Source organism: Gopherus evgoodei, chromosome 3 (genome assembly GCF_007399415.2).
Source record: "Gopherus evgoodei ecotype Sinaloan lineage chromosome 3, rGopEvg1_v1.p, whole genome shotgun sequence".
Lineage (NCBI taxonomy): Eukaryota > Metazoa > Chordata > Testudines > Testudinidae > Gopherus > Gopherus evgoodei.
The window spans coordinates 17,328,357-17,344,149 of NC_044324.1; the positions used below are offsets into that span (position 1 = coordinate 17,328,357).

The 15,793-nt window shown below is 41.0% G+C and overlaps 1 protein-coding gene across 1 annotated transcript in view; it reads right to left on the minus strand.

Annotated features, from left to right (window-relative positions):
- Positions 1-15,793, minus strand: part of PINX1 (PIN2 (TERF1) interacting telomerase inhibitor 1) — a 75,057-nt gene that overhangs the window by 3,545 nt on the left and 55,719 nt on the right. The window lies entirely within an intron of this gene.

The window sequence follows — 15,793 nt, forward strand, 5'->3', positions numbered from 1 at the left end:
TTATAAGACCATTTTCTGTTTTTTCTAACTTTGCCAGGCTGACATTTTCCATGCCACGTGTCTGCCTCAGGCTGCACATTCTGGGAAGATTTCAGCAAAAATGGCTCACTGCTGATAATGAGGCTGGGGGAAAATAATTTTTTTCAATAATGCTCAAGCAACCTTAATTCTCGCATTTCTTAATTTCTGAGTGCTTGACTTTGCAACCTTAATGTTCCCTTAATATATTACACACACAGCAAAACTATCAGAAGGAACAAACTCCATTATAGGCCAGATTTAGCAAGGCTTTCACACCAAGAACCACTGCTGAACTCAACAGCGGTTCTACACACTCATAGTCTGAGAAGAGATTCTGTATTTAGACAATATACATAAAATAAGAAGCAAATAACCACTGGGTTGAGTAATGAACATACTGGATTAAGAAAAGGATTAACTTTTTAATAAAGCGATAGAAATAAACTGGATTGAAAATACAAAGCATGTTAAGGTGTCCATTATTTACAAACAAGCAAGAAACAGATCTTGGAGTCACTGTGCATAATTCTCTGAAAACATTCACTCAGTGTGCAATGGCAGTAAAAAAAGCTAGCCGAACATTGGGAATTATTAGGAAAGAGATTGATAAGACAGTAAATAGCATAATGCCACTATATAAATCTACGGTATACCTACACCTTGAATACTTTATGCAGTTATGGTCATCCTGTCTCAAAAGAGATATATTAGAATTGGAAAAGGTACAGGGAAGGACAACAAAAATAACAGCTTCCTTTTGAGGAGAGATTAAAAAGACTGGTACTTTTCAGCTTGGAAAGGATACAACAAAGGGGGGATATAACAGAGATCTATAAAATGATGACTAGTGTGGACAAAGTGAATAAGGAAGCGTTATTTACTCCTTCTCACAACATGAAAACCAGGGGCCACCTAAATAAATTAATAGGCAGCCGGTTTAAAACAAAGTTTTTTTGTTTTTTTTTTAAATGGAGATATACTTATCTCATAGAACTGGAAGGGCCCCTGAAAGGTCATTGAGTCCAGCCCCCTGCCTTCACTAGCAGGATGAAGTACTGATTTTGCTCCAGATCCCTTAAGGATTGAACTCACAACCCTAGGTTTAACAGGCCAATGCTCAAATCACTGAGCTATCCCTCCCCCCCAAAAAAACCCTAAAGTATTTCTTCACACAACACACAGTCAACCTGCGGAACTCGTTGCCAGGTGATGTTGTGAAGGCCAAAAGTATAATGGGGTTCAAAAAAGAATTAGATAAGTTCATGGAGGATAGGTCCATCTATGGCTATTAGTTAAGATGGTCATGGATGCAACCCTGTGCTCTGGGGGTCCATAGCCTCTGACAGCCAGAAGCTGTGAGTGGACAGTAGGGGATGGATCACTCAATGATTGTCTGTTCTGTTAATTCCCTCTGGGTCACCTGGCATTGGCCATTGTCGGACGTCAGGATACTGGGCTAGCTGGACCCTTGATCTGACCCAGTATGGCCGTTCTTATCTTGTACCAGCACAAAGTGGGTGTAAAATGCAATCAAATCAGAATGGTAGCTAGCATTTTATAGCCACATCGATTTAAACTGCTGCACAGGGTGAAGGGCAGCAGTGAATGGGGAGAATATAAAACCACTGATCTCAAATACTGTAGTTATTGTTTGGTGGCATACACGAGTGGGCTCAGTCCTCTTCAGGGTATGATATTTAACTGGCTAGCTGAAGTGGGGTTTTCTAAGTTTTGAAGTGAGGATTTCCAGGTACAGATCTTTACTCATGTCAGTAATATTTACTCGTGTGAGCAAGAATTTGCAGGTTTGTGTCATTACCAACGTATCAAGAGTGGCTACTTCCTCATATCTGCTCTCAAGAGAGTTATTCTAGTGGAACGAAAATAATGTTACACTTGAGATTCCAGTAATGTTTGCATGGGCACTTAAAAAAAATTAGGTACTTTTTCCTCTAGGAATACACCTTGTTTAAAAGGGGGAATTTAAGCACACTTAACGCAACTGTAGGACTCTGTTATTAAGAAATGTTATTTAAAGCTGAATTCCTCCTTCTCCCTCCACAATTTTTCTACATTTGATGAGGACAGATGCTGGAAAACCTTGACAAGGCAGAATCCACAGAATAAATTGTTAGATTGTTAGCACAGCCCAGTCTTTGTAACAAGGTACCTTCCAGTTTGAGTCCTATCAAGCAACATTGGTGCAGATCAAAAATAGCTGCCCTGGTAAAGCAAATTTAAACAGGTCACTTTCTTTTCTTTTTCCATCTACCTGCAAGATGATTTTGACAACTTGCTCTACAAAATGACAAATGGTCTCCCAGTTTTCTCTGCAATGGACACAAGCCAAAACTGGCCCTCGCTGATATACAAAATGTCCTCATGGACAGAGTGTCACTAACCCTGGGGCAAACCAGGAAAGGATTTGTTAATTACCTTGGCAAGTTCTGATTCCGACAATTTAATTACTGTAATTGAATGTGAATATTAACTGAACCTTATACATTTATTTCTAAAAATATGGCACAGAAACTTGTTCTTTGGCTAAGCCGATAACTTCAGAAGGCATTTGAGATCCCAGAAAACAAGCACACTCCACAGAAATTCCTGTATTGATAAGAATTTTAATAACCATGGGCCACTGAACACAAAACTAGCAGGGCATGGAGACAGGGAAGGAGGTGCCAACCCTAAAAAAAACCCTTCAGTTTAGGGAAAGCTTATGTAAAATCGTAAATCATCTGGAAGGGCAGTTAAGTGCCAGAAATGTTTCTCCTCCCCTCCTATGTTGTACTTGATTAAGAAACCATGGAAACATCCTAGAACTATACACATGGCTTCTGTCCAACCTCTAGAAAGGTGAGATGCAGAATTACTTAAGTTTTTTGCACTCTAAGAAACATGCTTTGAAGCACTAAGCATTTACTGATATTCAAACTTTTTACTTTTTTTAAAAAACAAAAAGCTGATTTCAATAATAGGTTAGCAGAACAACAACCTTACAGTGTGAAATCCTGGATCCTCTGAAGTCAGTGGCAAAAGGCCAATTGACTTCAGTGGGGTCAGGATTTCCCCCATGTTACCTTATACTTACCTAGCACCTTTCAGCCCAAAGTGAGTTACCAGCTATGTATAGGAAATATTTCACCCACCACTGAAATGCAACCACCTTTGGTAGGGAAAGGGTCAGTTGTTAAAAGACACACAGAAACTTGACAACAGCAGAGGAGTGTAAGAGTTGCGTTAGTGGCACAGAAGTCCAGACAGAAAAAGTGGGTCCCACATGTTTCTAGGAGGGAAAGCAAGGCAGTAATAAATCAATCATCTACAAAATAACTGGTGGTTACTATGTAAATAACAGTGGATCTTGTGTTAGTTCAAACAGGTTCATGAACTCTGAACAAGAGAGAAAGCTGTTCTTAATGCCTTAAGGACAAGATCAGGAGTTAGAAGATCCAGATTCTAGTTCAACCTCTGCCGCTGACTCACTATAACACCTTGGTCAAGTCACTTTACCTCCCCATGTCTCAGCTTCCCTGTTACGTGACTTAACAGGAGTTGTCACTTACATGACTATCAGAATTGCATGGAATAAAAAGTACAGTGGCACTGAGAATGGCATAGTAGAATAAGGCAGAACATATTTTTAATAAGGATTGTCGATTAGTTGCAGTTAACTCATGCGGTTAAAAAAATTAATCATGATTAATTTCAGTTTTAATCACACTGTTAAACAGAAGGCCAACTGACATTTATTAAATATTTTTGGATGTTCTTCTACATTATTAAATATATTGATTTCAGTGACAACACAGAATACAAAGTGTACAATGCTCACTTTATTTTATTTTTATTATAAATATTTGCACTGTAAAAATGATAAACAAAAGAAATAGTATTTTTCAATTCACCTCATACAAGTACTGGAGTGAGATGTTTTATTGTGAAAATGAAACTTACAAATGTAGATATATTTGGTTACATAACTGCATTCAAATACAAAACAAGGTAAAATTTTAGTGCCTTCAAGCCCACTCAGTCCCACTTCTTGTTCGGCCAATCTCTAAAAGACACAATTTTGTTTACATTTACAGAAGATAAATGTTGCCTGCTTCTTATTTACAATGTCACCTGAAAGTGAGAAGCAGAATCAGCATGGCACTTTTGTAGCAGGCATTGGAAGGTATTTACATGCCAGATGTGCTAAACATTCGTATGACCCTTCATGCTTCGGCCACCATTCCAGAGGACATGCTTCCATGCTGATAACACTGATTAAAAAATGTGTGAATTAATTTTGTGACTGAACTCCTTGGGGGACAATGGTATGTCTTCTGCTCAGTTTTACCTGCATTCTGCAATATATTTTGTGTTAAAGTAGTCTCGGATGATGACCCAGCATGTTGTTCTTTTAAAGAACATTTTCACTGCAGATTTGACAAAATGCAAAGAAGGTACCAATATGAAATTTCTAAAGATAGCTACAACACCTGATCCAAGATTTAAGAATCTGAACTACCTTTCAAAATCTGAGAGGAAGGAGGTGTGGACCGTGCTTTCAGACCTCTTAAAAGAGCAACACTGTTGTGCAAACTACAGAACCTGAACTACCAAAAGAGAAAATCAATCTTCCGCTGGTGGCATCTGACTCAGATGATGAAAATTAAGATGCATCAGTCCACACTTGTTGGGATAGAAAAATATTTAAATAAATGATATTCTATTATTGTTTAACAGCGTGATTAATTTTTCAATCATGCTATTAATTGCAATTAATTTTGTTAATTGCTTGATAGCCCTATTTTTAATAGACGCTCTTTTAAACAATAGAAGTTGGGATTGGTGCACAAATTACTGAGTATATCTATGGTCTGTGTTACAAGACATCAGATTGCATGATCATAAGGGCCCTTTCTGGCCTTAAGAACCTATGCATCCTACCTCCTGACTCGTTGCTCTGTCAGAGTGGAGAGGTGATTTCCTTGTTGAGGAACCATACCAATGAGATTTAGAGAATCTGGAGTCATGACTGCTACTTTAGGTCCTCATTGCAGAGATGAGTTTGTACAACTCCTTTGGAAGGAGTAAAACTTGTCAGAAAAAGCTCATGGCTGCCTAATGTCTTTCAACCCCAGGTCCAACGCTGATGTAAAGAAGCACAGCAGACAAACAGATGTGCACAGCACTTTATGGACATTAAAGATGACAAGGTCTCTGCTCCGAGGAGCTTGTAGGATCAGGGTGTAGACTGTAAACACTTGAGGTAGGCATGTGCATAACTGTTTGCAGGATTGGGACCAAACAGACAACACAGCAAGTAATGGTTGTAGTGGTGTTTTTAGTTTAAGCACCGTATTTTTAAAATCTGTTCCCATAGTTCTGTAGCCAATTCTCCCATGTTTAACACTAAATTAGACAGTAACTGGGTTATGCTAACACCTTTGGCCTATATATTCTAGCCACATTAATTCAACAGACCCTATTATCCAGAAGAAAGATCTCAAACATTCAGTCTTTTCTTTCCCTAATATCTTGTTCCTTTTCTGCTATTCATTCAGGGCCGGCGCTTCCATTTAGGCGGCAGAGGCAATCGCCTAGGGCGCCAGGATTATTGGTGGGCGGCACTTTGCCGGAGGGGGCGGCAGGCTGCTCCGGTGGAGCTGCCGCAGTGGTGCCTGTGGAGGGTCCACTGGTCCACGGCTCCAGTGGAGCTACCGCAGTCGTGCCTGCGGACGGTTGGCTGCTCCCACGGCTCCGGTGGACCTCCGCAGGCATCACTGTGGCAGCTCCACCGGAGCCGCGGACCAGCGGACCCTCCACAGGCACGACTGCGGCAGCTCCACCAGAGCCGCGGGACCAGGGTGCGGGGCGGCAAAATTGCCGTGCGCCTAGGGTGCTAAAACCCCTAGCGCTAGTCCTGTATTCATTGTTCTCCTTCATTTCCTCTTGGGCCCTCACATTACATTACAAGGATGTAATGGCATATGTACATTAGTCCTGAACTATAGAATCCACTTATAAGTAATCTTCAAGCATGAAAATTCCATTTATTGTGAAGCAGCATTAGAATCCCGAATGGTGGTGGCATGATTGAAAAGGACTTTAATTCTGGTTACTGCAATCAGTATAGCTTTACTATTTTTCACCCTCCTATAAGCAGATTCTACTGTGCTAGACACCTTGGAAAATACGTTATCCACCAGTTAGACGCTAAAAGCTGCATTCCATAGGCATCTCCTTCTCCCGCCCCTCTGTTCGGACTAAGCAGACAAGGACAGGGGTTCGGGAGTAACCTATGGAAGAAGGGGAAAGGAGGAATCTGACTTCCAGCCTTGATGCAGCTGTTTCCTGCAAGGAGAGAAGAGGAACCAGTTTTGCTACTACTGCTTCAGCTCTGCAAATGGAGAGGGCGAAAAGAGGTGCTGCCACTACTTTTACGGTATAAAAGGTGAGGGATCTTTTCCAGATAGGTCTTTGCCTATTATAGTGAATCCCTGCTTACAAAGCAGTTTTTGGACAAGAAAACAAAAGAGCACTTCACTATAAAAGTACTACTGCATAAATCCAAAATTACTTTGCTTTTAAGTAACTGTTAAAATATGGATTCCAAGACATTATTTAGACACTCCTGCACATTTATCGAACAAATGTCGTATTTATTAAGTCTTTTTTCCTCTTGAATTCAGAAATGAGGCACTTCAGTTAAAAGAGTGTTAAGCATCCCAGGTTGCTTTATAAACTTTCTGTCAAGAGCTTGTGCCAAAGATCTCAGCAAATAGACAATTTCAGCTTTTATTTCTCTTTAAATTCAAATGTGGTTTCAGTTAAAAACAGGAAGATGTCATCTTACTCAACAGATGTGAATCCTACGTATCCAGAATTCTATTTTCTTATTTTAGAAACAACACATTTTTATCGCTGACCACTCCTGTCAGTCCTAAAGAGCGCACACAGCTCCCAGAGACTGAGCTGGATTCTAATCTGCCTCATGCATCATAACTGACTTGCAAGTAAACTCTAAGTGCAGAGCCAAATTTTGCCTTCAACTACACCTGTTCAACCCCACTGAACACAGATGTAACTCATGGCAGAATTTGAAGATGACAGCGTTGCACAGGTGCACCAAATAAAAATTTGGCCAGAATGATTTTAATTACTGGTGATATAACAGCCACAAAGGACAAGCTTTACTTTCAGATACCAAGCTGGGCCAATAGCACTGGCAGTCAGGACAAACAGTTTTTTAATATTTGCTTAGCAAATGTGATAGGGTGCCACAAAAAATTCTTATGGAACCTCATGCTGCCGTTCTTAGAGGAGAACCGCACGTATTGTAGTGTAAACAAACAACGGCATCAGGCAGGATATGTAAACCCAAAGATGAACACAGTGGGAGGAGATAACATGTAACATAACATGATGGGGAAAATGTTCAGGGGATAAGGAGAAGGGAAAAGACGGTAAATTGATGCACTGCTTACAGTAATAACCAAGCTGTGAAAAGGAAAGCAAAGAAACCTAGACATTCTCGTGGCATCCCAATCCACTCTACCTACACAGCTGAGGTCACAAAATTCCTCTTCCTATTCATTTCCTTGTAAATTACAGCTGCGTGTTAGATTTACTAAACAAGGCTAAGGAAGATATTTCCCTTTGGATTCCTCTACTTGTACAATATAGAAATCCAAACAGTGACCTCATCTTCCCTCTTCCAAGGGACTTATTTAGAAGTCTTAATCAGTGTGTTCTCGCCTTGCATAACAATAGAGGAAATATGGTCTGGTAATCAGAGCACAGGACTGGGAGGGCCAGGTCTCCCATACGCCATTCCTAGCTCTGCTATCGACTCACAGTGCAGTCTTGAACAAGAAGTCACTTACTCTATTCTGTGCTTCAGGCTATCCAGCTGTAAAACGGGTCTAATAATCCTTAATTGACTCACAAGGGAGTTGTATGTTTTTCATGAATTAAATGTTTGCAAAGTGCTTTGAGATCCTCAAAGGGAAGAAGGAGAAAGAATTATGGAAATATCAAGACCGTATCTTTATGCAGCCTTAAGTTGGCAAGTTTGAGTGTTCCAAAGATACCCCGGTTAAGGATGACCATGCAGCCTTAGGTCACTCAAGTCCCTTTGTACATAAGCAGTATGATAAGCTTCAATAATATGACCACACATTATTTTTCAAATACAATTAGAACCCTAGATACACACGGCTCACCTCAGATTAATCTTGACATCATTGTACACTTACACTAATTTCAATGCTATAATGGTCCAATATAGCCTTCCAGACAGGGCTAGACAGCCCTGAATTCTTTATTACTCGTATTGCAGTAGCATGCAGAGACCCCAATCAGGATGAAAGACCTCATTGTTACACGTGCTGTACAAACGCATAGAAAGGCATGGCCCCTGCCTTGAAGAGCATACAATCATCTTCTTATACATGCCAAGCACACATTTTCACTACGCTGTAATAATTCACCTCTAGAATTTTCTCCAAGTCTGTGTCCTCATCATATGACTTACAGGAACTGTTTAACTGGCACATACAGTCCTGCAGGTTCACACATATTTGAGTTGCAGATAAACTGGAGGATATATTATTTGGGAAATGTGACCATGCAATTAAAGATTACCATACTACAGTGGCAGAATTATAAAGCAGCCTCAGCTTTTTAATTTCCTGATGTTTAAGTTTGCAATAATGTAGTTTTATTCCCCCAAGGAATTAAAGATGGTAAAGATGAACTGAGAATAGAACCTTCTTCTAGGGGCAATTATGTTACCTGCATGTGATTCTGCAGGAACTGATCAGCTGTACTTGGAATGTGTCTGTTTAGACATAACTGTTAATCCTTTTAGTCAGACTCTAGTACACCAAACCCGCTTCAATTGTTGGTTGAAGAGAAGGATTTCGGTGTGCTCCCCACTGTCAGACACGGCACCGGTTACATGGACTGGATGGGACACGTCAGCGCATTCGGGTAGCCAAACCACAAGCAAGGATATCAGAGGATGGGGGTGTGGGGAGATTTTGTTGAGATAAGCAGTTGGGAGGAATGATGCCGTAATGCACTTGAAAATACCCAAAAGACGGAAAAGATTTCTGCCAAGATTATCAGAGGAAGCCATGTCAACAGCAGGGCTTGGTTTCTAAAGGATGAGGAAAACACATGTATTTTGAAATCTGAAAATAATATGGACCTATGGGAACCTTCACTTGTACCTCTTTGGTCACGTAAAATCAGGAATTAAAGCTCCTTGTAGGATTATAAAAACTGTATTGCCCGATTCTCTAGGGGCTTTTCCTTAAAAAGTCTTTCTATGAAGGAAATACACAGTTGAAATTACTCCGTAAGGGGATAATTAGCTTCGGAGATGATCCATATAACCAGAATCAAGTCAGAGTCCTTGCCCTGGGGATACAGACATTTCCTGTTTTTCAGTGAGTGGCAGCAGAGGAGCTGTTAAGAAAGTCTTTGTCACCTTTTAGTCACATATCTGCTTAACAAACCATCATTGCTAACTAGTTCCTCTCCTTTGCACGGTGCCAAGGTGGCTATCCTCCTGGTTACAGTACGGGACTGCCAATCAGGAGACTGGCAAGCTGCTCAGACAGGGCAAGCAACGGAAACACAATGTACTCCCCACCCAGGAGAGCTTGTAGTCTAGGAGGTACAGAAAGACGAGATGCGTTGGGAGAGCAGGAAACTGAGTGTATATGCAAAATAAAATCATATGCATTCTTACCTTTTTTTGGGGAAGGGGAGATTTGGGGGCCTCATGGACAAAGTGGGTCTTCATAAAGGGTTTGAGTGCAGAAAGGGTTCCAGGCCCAGCTCTGACAAAGACGTGATGTGTGGCCGTGGGAAATTCCCTTGTGAGCTGTAATTCATTTTGTATGTGATTTTCTTGTTCTTGCTTTCAAGGACTTAGATCACACATTCCCTGCCTACATTTCTGACTGGGTCTCCTGGTGACCATCCCAAGTGCTCTGCCAGAGAGATCAGCTGGGACACCTCTTGCCTTTTTTCATAAATGTTTCCATGCTTCTGCAAGCTTCCCCTTATACTTGGGGCACCCTTCCAAAATGACAACCAAATCATGGGCCTCACAGGATTCCAGTCCCTCCGAAAGACACATTTCCACACCAGCACCTACAAAACATGACCGTTTTAAACTTAAAAAACAAATGAACAAAAACCAAGACGTACATATGCCCAGCTGAACATCCACTTAACCAGTGTCCTTCTTTACCCCAACCCTTGTGTACGCTACACCCTCACTTGTCATGTCCATCTCCTGGATTGTAAGCTCTCTGGGGGATGGATCTGTTTTCTCTGAAGCAATCAGCAGACATATGGGCACTATAAATTAACAAATAAACAACAACAGATGTGGGACAGATATGCACAGCATTTTCACATCACCTTTTCTGCAGAGACTCCATACTGCTTAGTGTGGAATAATGCTACCTGGCCAGAACCTCTGGGCACAAGGATCTAGGTCCTGCCCCCGATGATCACTTGGCATTAGCGAATGGCTGCCAGACTAATTGCTGCTGGCCCTGAAAGGACTCCAAACCTCCCTCGCTGGGAGGAGGGGGAAAGCCCTTCCCAGCCCTCAGACCGGAGAATATCTGCTCCCAGCTCTTCAGCCTTTTAGGAATAAAGTGAAGCCACCTCAGTGGTTCCCTGGCTACTCCTAAGCATGGCGCCCACTCCCTCTAGTGCTGCCCCTCTTCATGGTATTGAAAGGAGAGCGACTGGGAGTCATGACCCAAAGCAGCTGTATGGGGTTTCCAATTAATCCCAGCCAGGCTGAGAAAGCTGAGTCTAGACCCTGCCCGGGGGGCAAGTGAGGCACGAGACTGGGAACTGAGGAGGTAGAGAGAAGGGTGCAGAGAGTGGAGGAAGGGAGAGGATGTGTGCCCAGGGTGAGCAGTGGAAGGAAGGCAGTCTGTTCAGAGATTACACTGGGGGAAGATTGTTTTGGGGACTGGGTGTTTCAGAGAAGGAACAGTGGGGGATGGAATGGAACACACACTGCAGTACTGATCACAGATCTGGTGACAGTAGTTCTGGCCTTGAAATAACAGCTTCTAGTGCTCTCTAATGACAGCCCAAACCACGGTCAATGTCAGACTTTTCCCAGCCACCAACTGCATGGCCAACTTGCCAAGAGGAGGTTGCAGCTATTGACATTAGCAGTGACGGGGGTGGGATGGTCTTTGGAGCTCACAGCTCCTAATGAGCCATGCTCCAGTTTGATCTGAGCAGCCTTCCCACTTTGAGCAAAATGGAGCTTGGCATGCTGAGAACGATAGTTTCCATGGGTCATTCCCCAGTAGTAAAGATGATGGGATTCATAAATAAGGGTTGACATCTGTCCCACTGGAAGAACACTGCCCTGTAAAACATACACACTGACGACTGTATACACTTCAGTCCTATAGGGATAAGGGCTGTTATATCAGCCTGTACATATTTGTTTCTTTGGTCTGTTTCACTTCTGAGTATCATACAGACTGTCAGAGACTCGGCTTCTTTGTTTTGGTCAATAAGACTTCAGATATCCATGACACACTGGAACAGATATCCTGAATAAGGGGAGGAGTTCTGATCCCTGTGTAGATTAATTCAAGACCTGTCCTTTATTAGAGCGGAACATATTCCTTTCCCTCACCACTGCTGAAAACCTGTCTCTCTCCTTGCTTCTCTCTCACCTAGATTACTGTACCCTTCTCCTTTCCAGCCTCAACTCTTACTTCCTCCTACTTCAATCTATGCAACAGCCTCACCCACCATTTGGCAGATCACACCTTTAGTCCCTTCACCAGCTCACTGTATCTTTCAGCATCAAATACCCGTACTCTTCCCCTGCCTGATTCTACCTATCCCCCCCTTGTGTCCAATGCTCATTGATTTTAAAGACAGAAGAGACAACTGCAACCGTTTAAGTCTGATCTCCCACTTAGCACAGGCCATAGAATTTAATCATTTGGTCTCCTCCTATTTGCAGACTTCACAATTTTTTTCAGGCTGCCCTTAGGCCAAGGGTAGCCTCTCTCTTCCAGAAGGCCAAGTGCCTTCACTTTCTGCCTCCAATATCCACCTCAAAATTCATTTCCAGGGACTCACTTCTGACAGCTGACAACTGCTCCATTACATTGCGCTTCACTTCCTTATGCCTTATTCTCAAACTTCAATGCGTCACACAAGTTTCAGTTAGTACCTTCTTTCGCAGTTACCCCGGTCCTCACTTCCCTCTGGTACTGTCATTCCCAGAGTTCACCTAATTCAAAATGATCAACTCTTTGCATTTTTTTAAAGTCTATAAAGCGCCAGGCATATGGCATTGCATACATATTTAGTAACAGTGACCAGAAGAGGATGGGGAAATACCAATGCCTATAAACCCAAATAGATGTATTGATCTACCGGGATTTTATTATTACAATTTATATAGTGCATTAAGATGCACACGAGCACAGCTGGCCAATGTGCCTCACAGAGCTCACAAGCTAAAGCCATGAGTGGGTACAGAACAATACAAGTTATTATGATACACAGAAGTGCCACGTAAGCACACCAGTATGGGTGATCCAATGTCTCTTGGTTAGGTTCTTAAACTGTTTCAGGAATAAGCAGCAGCATGAGGAAAGATGCACAGATTTGAAGGGAGATGTCAGGAGTGAGGGCATGATGAAACAGGAGGAAAACCCAATATTTCATCTGTCAGAAATGATTTATTGTAATGAGGCAAGTGTAGATGCTGTCAAGAATTGATGGAGCTTTGTTTTCAAGTTAGTGCAAAAACACAGGAGGTGCTAACTCTCCAATGAGAGACCGAGTAATTTACTTGACTCCCTGTAATTCAGTGTAGCCAGGTAGTTCACCGAGAAGCAGGATCTCACTTAAGAGCAGATGCTAGTTAGAAACATTTTTTATTATATGTTGAGACATTGGTAGGGTGCTTAGCATTGTGGAGAACTCACAGCAGCAGTGTTGCCAACTCTCATGATTTTATCACGAGTCTCATAATTATTGTTTTCCTTAAAGTCCCAGCTCCTGGAGTCAAGTGGATATGTGATTTCAGCCTTCATTCTTAAAGAAAAAGTAAGTTTCTAGCCCTTGTGACTGTGGAGAAAGCTTCAAAATGTGGCCCCATGTGTGCTAAAGGCTCAAAAGACAGAAGACAGACAAAAATCTATTATTTTTACATAATCTCATTATTTTAAAGCCAATCTTATGATTTTAGTGAGCCTGACACGATTTTTTTTTTTTTTTAACATTTGGGGTTGGCAATACTGCAAAAGGAAACTGCCCCTGCCCTGAGAAGTTTACCAGTCTAAACATTAAAGGTTTTTATTAGGGCTGTTGATTAATCGCAGTTAACTTGTGCAATTAACTCAATTTTTTTTCATGATTAATAGCAGTTTTAATCACATTGGTAAACAGAATACCAATTGAAATTTATTAAATATTTTTGGATGTTTTCTACATTTTCAAATATAAAGATTTCAATTACAACACAGAATAGAAGTGTACACTGCTCATTTTATATTATTTATTACAAATATTTGCAGTGTAAAATGATCAAAAGAAATAGTAATTTTCAATTCACCTCATACAAGTACTGTAGTGCAAGCTCTTTATCCTGAAAGTGCAACTTACAGATGTATATATTTTTGTTACATAACTGCTCTCAAAAACAAAACAATGTGAAACTTTAGAGCCTATAAGTCCACTCAGTCCTACTTCTCATTCAGCCAATCGCTAAGACAAACAAGTCCGTTTACATTTACAGGAGATAATGGTGCCCACTTCTTGTTTACAATGTCACCTAAAAGTGAGAACAAGTGCTCTCATGGCACTGTTGTAGCCGGCGTTGCAAGATATTTACATGCCAGATATGCTAAAGATTCATATGTCCCTTCAAGCTTCAACCACCATTCCAGAGGACATGCGTCCATACTGATGATGGGTTCTGCAAGATAACAATCCAAAGCAGTACCGACCGAGGAATGTTCATTTTCATCATCTGACTCGGATGCCACTAGCAGAAGGCTGATTTTCTTTTTTGGTGGTTTGGGTACTCTAGTTTCTGCTTCAGAATGTTGCTTTTTTAAGACTTCTGAAAGACACCGCATCCCTCTCAGATTTTGGAAGGCAATTCAGATTCTTAAACGTTGGGGCGAGTGCTTTAGAAATCTCACATTAGTACCTTCTTTGCATATTGTCAAATCTGCAGCGAAAGTGTTCTTAAAATGAACAACAGGTGCTGAGTCATCATCCAAGACTACTTTAACACGAAATATATGGCAGAATGTGGGTAAACTAGAGCTGGAGACATAATTCTTTCCCAAGGAGTTCCGTCACAAATTTAATTAATGCATTTTTTTTTAAACGAGCATCATCAGCATGGATGCATGTCCTCTGGAATGATGGCTGAAGCATGAATGGGCATATGAATGATCAGCATATCTGGCATGTAAGTATCTTGCGACGCCAGCTACAACGGTGCCATGAGAACACCTGTTCTCACTTTCAGGTGACATTGTAACCAAGAAGCAGGTAGCACTATCTCCTGCAAATGTAAACAAACTTGTTTGTCTGAGCCACTGGCTGAACAAGAAATAGGATTGGGTGGACTTGTAGGCTCTAAAGTTTTGCATTGTTTTATTTTTGAATGCAGTTTTTTTTGTACATAATTCTAAATTTGTAAGTTCAACTTTCATGATAAAGAGATTGCACTACAGTACTTGTATGAAGTGAATTGAAAAATATTATTTATTTTATTTTTTACAGTGTGAATATTTGTAATCAAAAGTGATCACCGTACACTTTTTATTGTATTGTAATTGAAATCAATATTTGAAAATGTAGAAAACATCAAAAATATTTAAATAGTATTCTATTATTAACAGTGCGATTAATTGCACAATTGATTTTTTAAATCACTTGACTACACTAGTATTCACCATAGATTCCAAAGCCAGAATGGAACACTGTAATCATCTAGTTTGACCTCCTGTCTGACACCAGGCCACAGAACCTCCCTCAAAACAATTCCTAGAGCAGGTCTTTCAGAAAAAACATTCAATCTTGATTTAAAAATTATCAGGGATCGAGAATCCATCACAATCCTTGGTAAATTGTTCTAATGGTTACTTACTCTCACCATGAAAAATGTACACCTTCTTTGCAGTCTGAATTTATTTAGCTTCAATTTCCAGCCATTGGATCCTCAAATACCTTTCTCTGCTATGCTGAAGAGAGCCCATTATCAAATATTTGTTCCCCACATAGACACTTACAGCCTGTAATCAAGTCACCCCTTAACTTTCTCTTTGTTAAGCTAAATAGATTAAGTTCTTTCATTCGCTCTCTATAAAACATGTTTTGTAATTCTTTAATCATTCTTGAGGCTCTTCCCTGAACCCTCTCCAATTTATCAATACCCTTCCAGGTCTAGATTAAATAGCCAGACCACCATTAAAAAGCTATTTTTACTTTCATTTTACTATTCTGTCAGTCAACTTTCCTACCCTCCCTCCTCCTTTATAGTAGCAGCTCTTCCATGTCATCCCTGCCCCACCCAGTCAGCTACGACAATGTAAATCTCCTGAGTTGTGTTTTGCCCACACACCTGACAATTCATTTAGATTTAGATCTCTGCAGTGATTCAGCAGTACCAGCTCATTTTTAATTCCTCCCTCAATTACCCCATACTTCATGCCACAAGAAAAGCTGCAGGGTGGGGCTC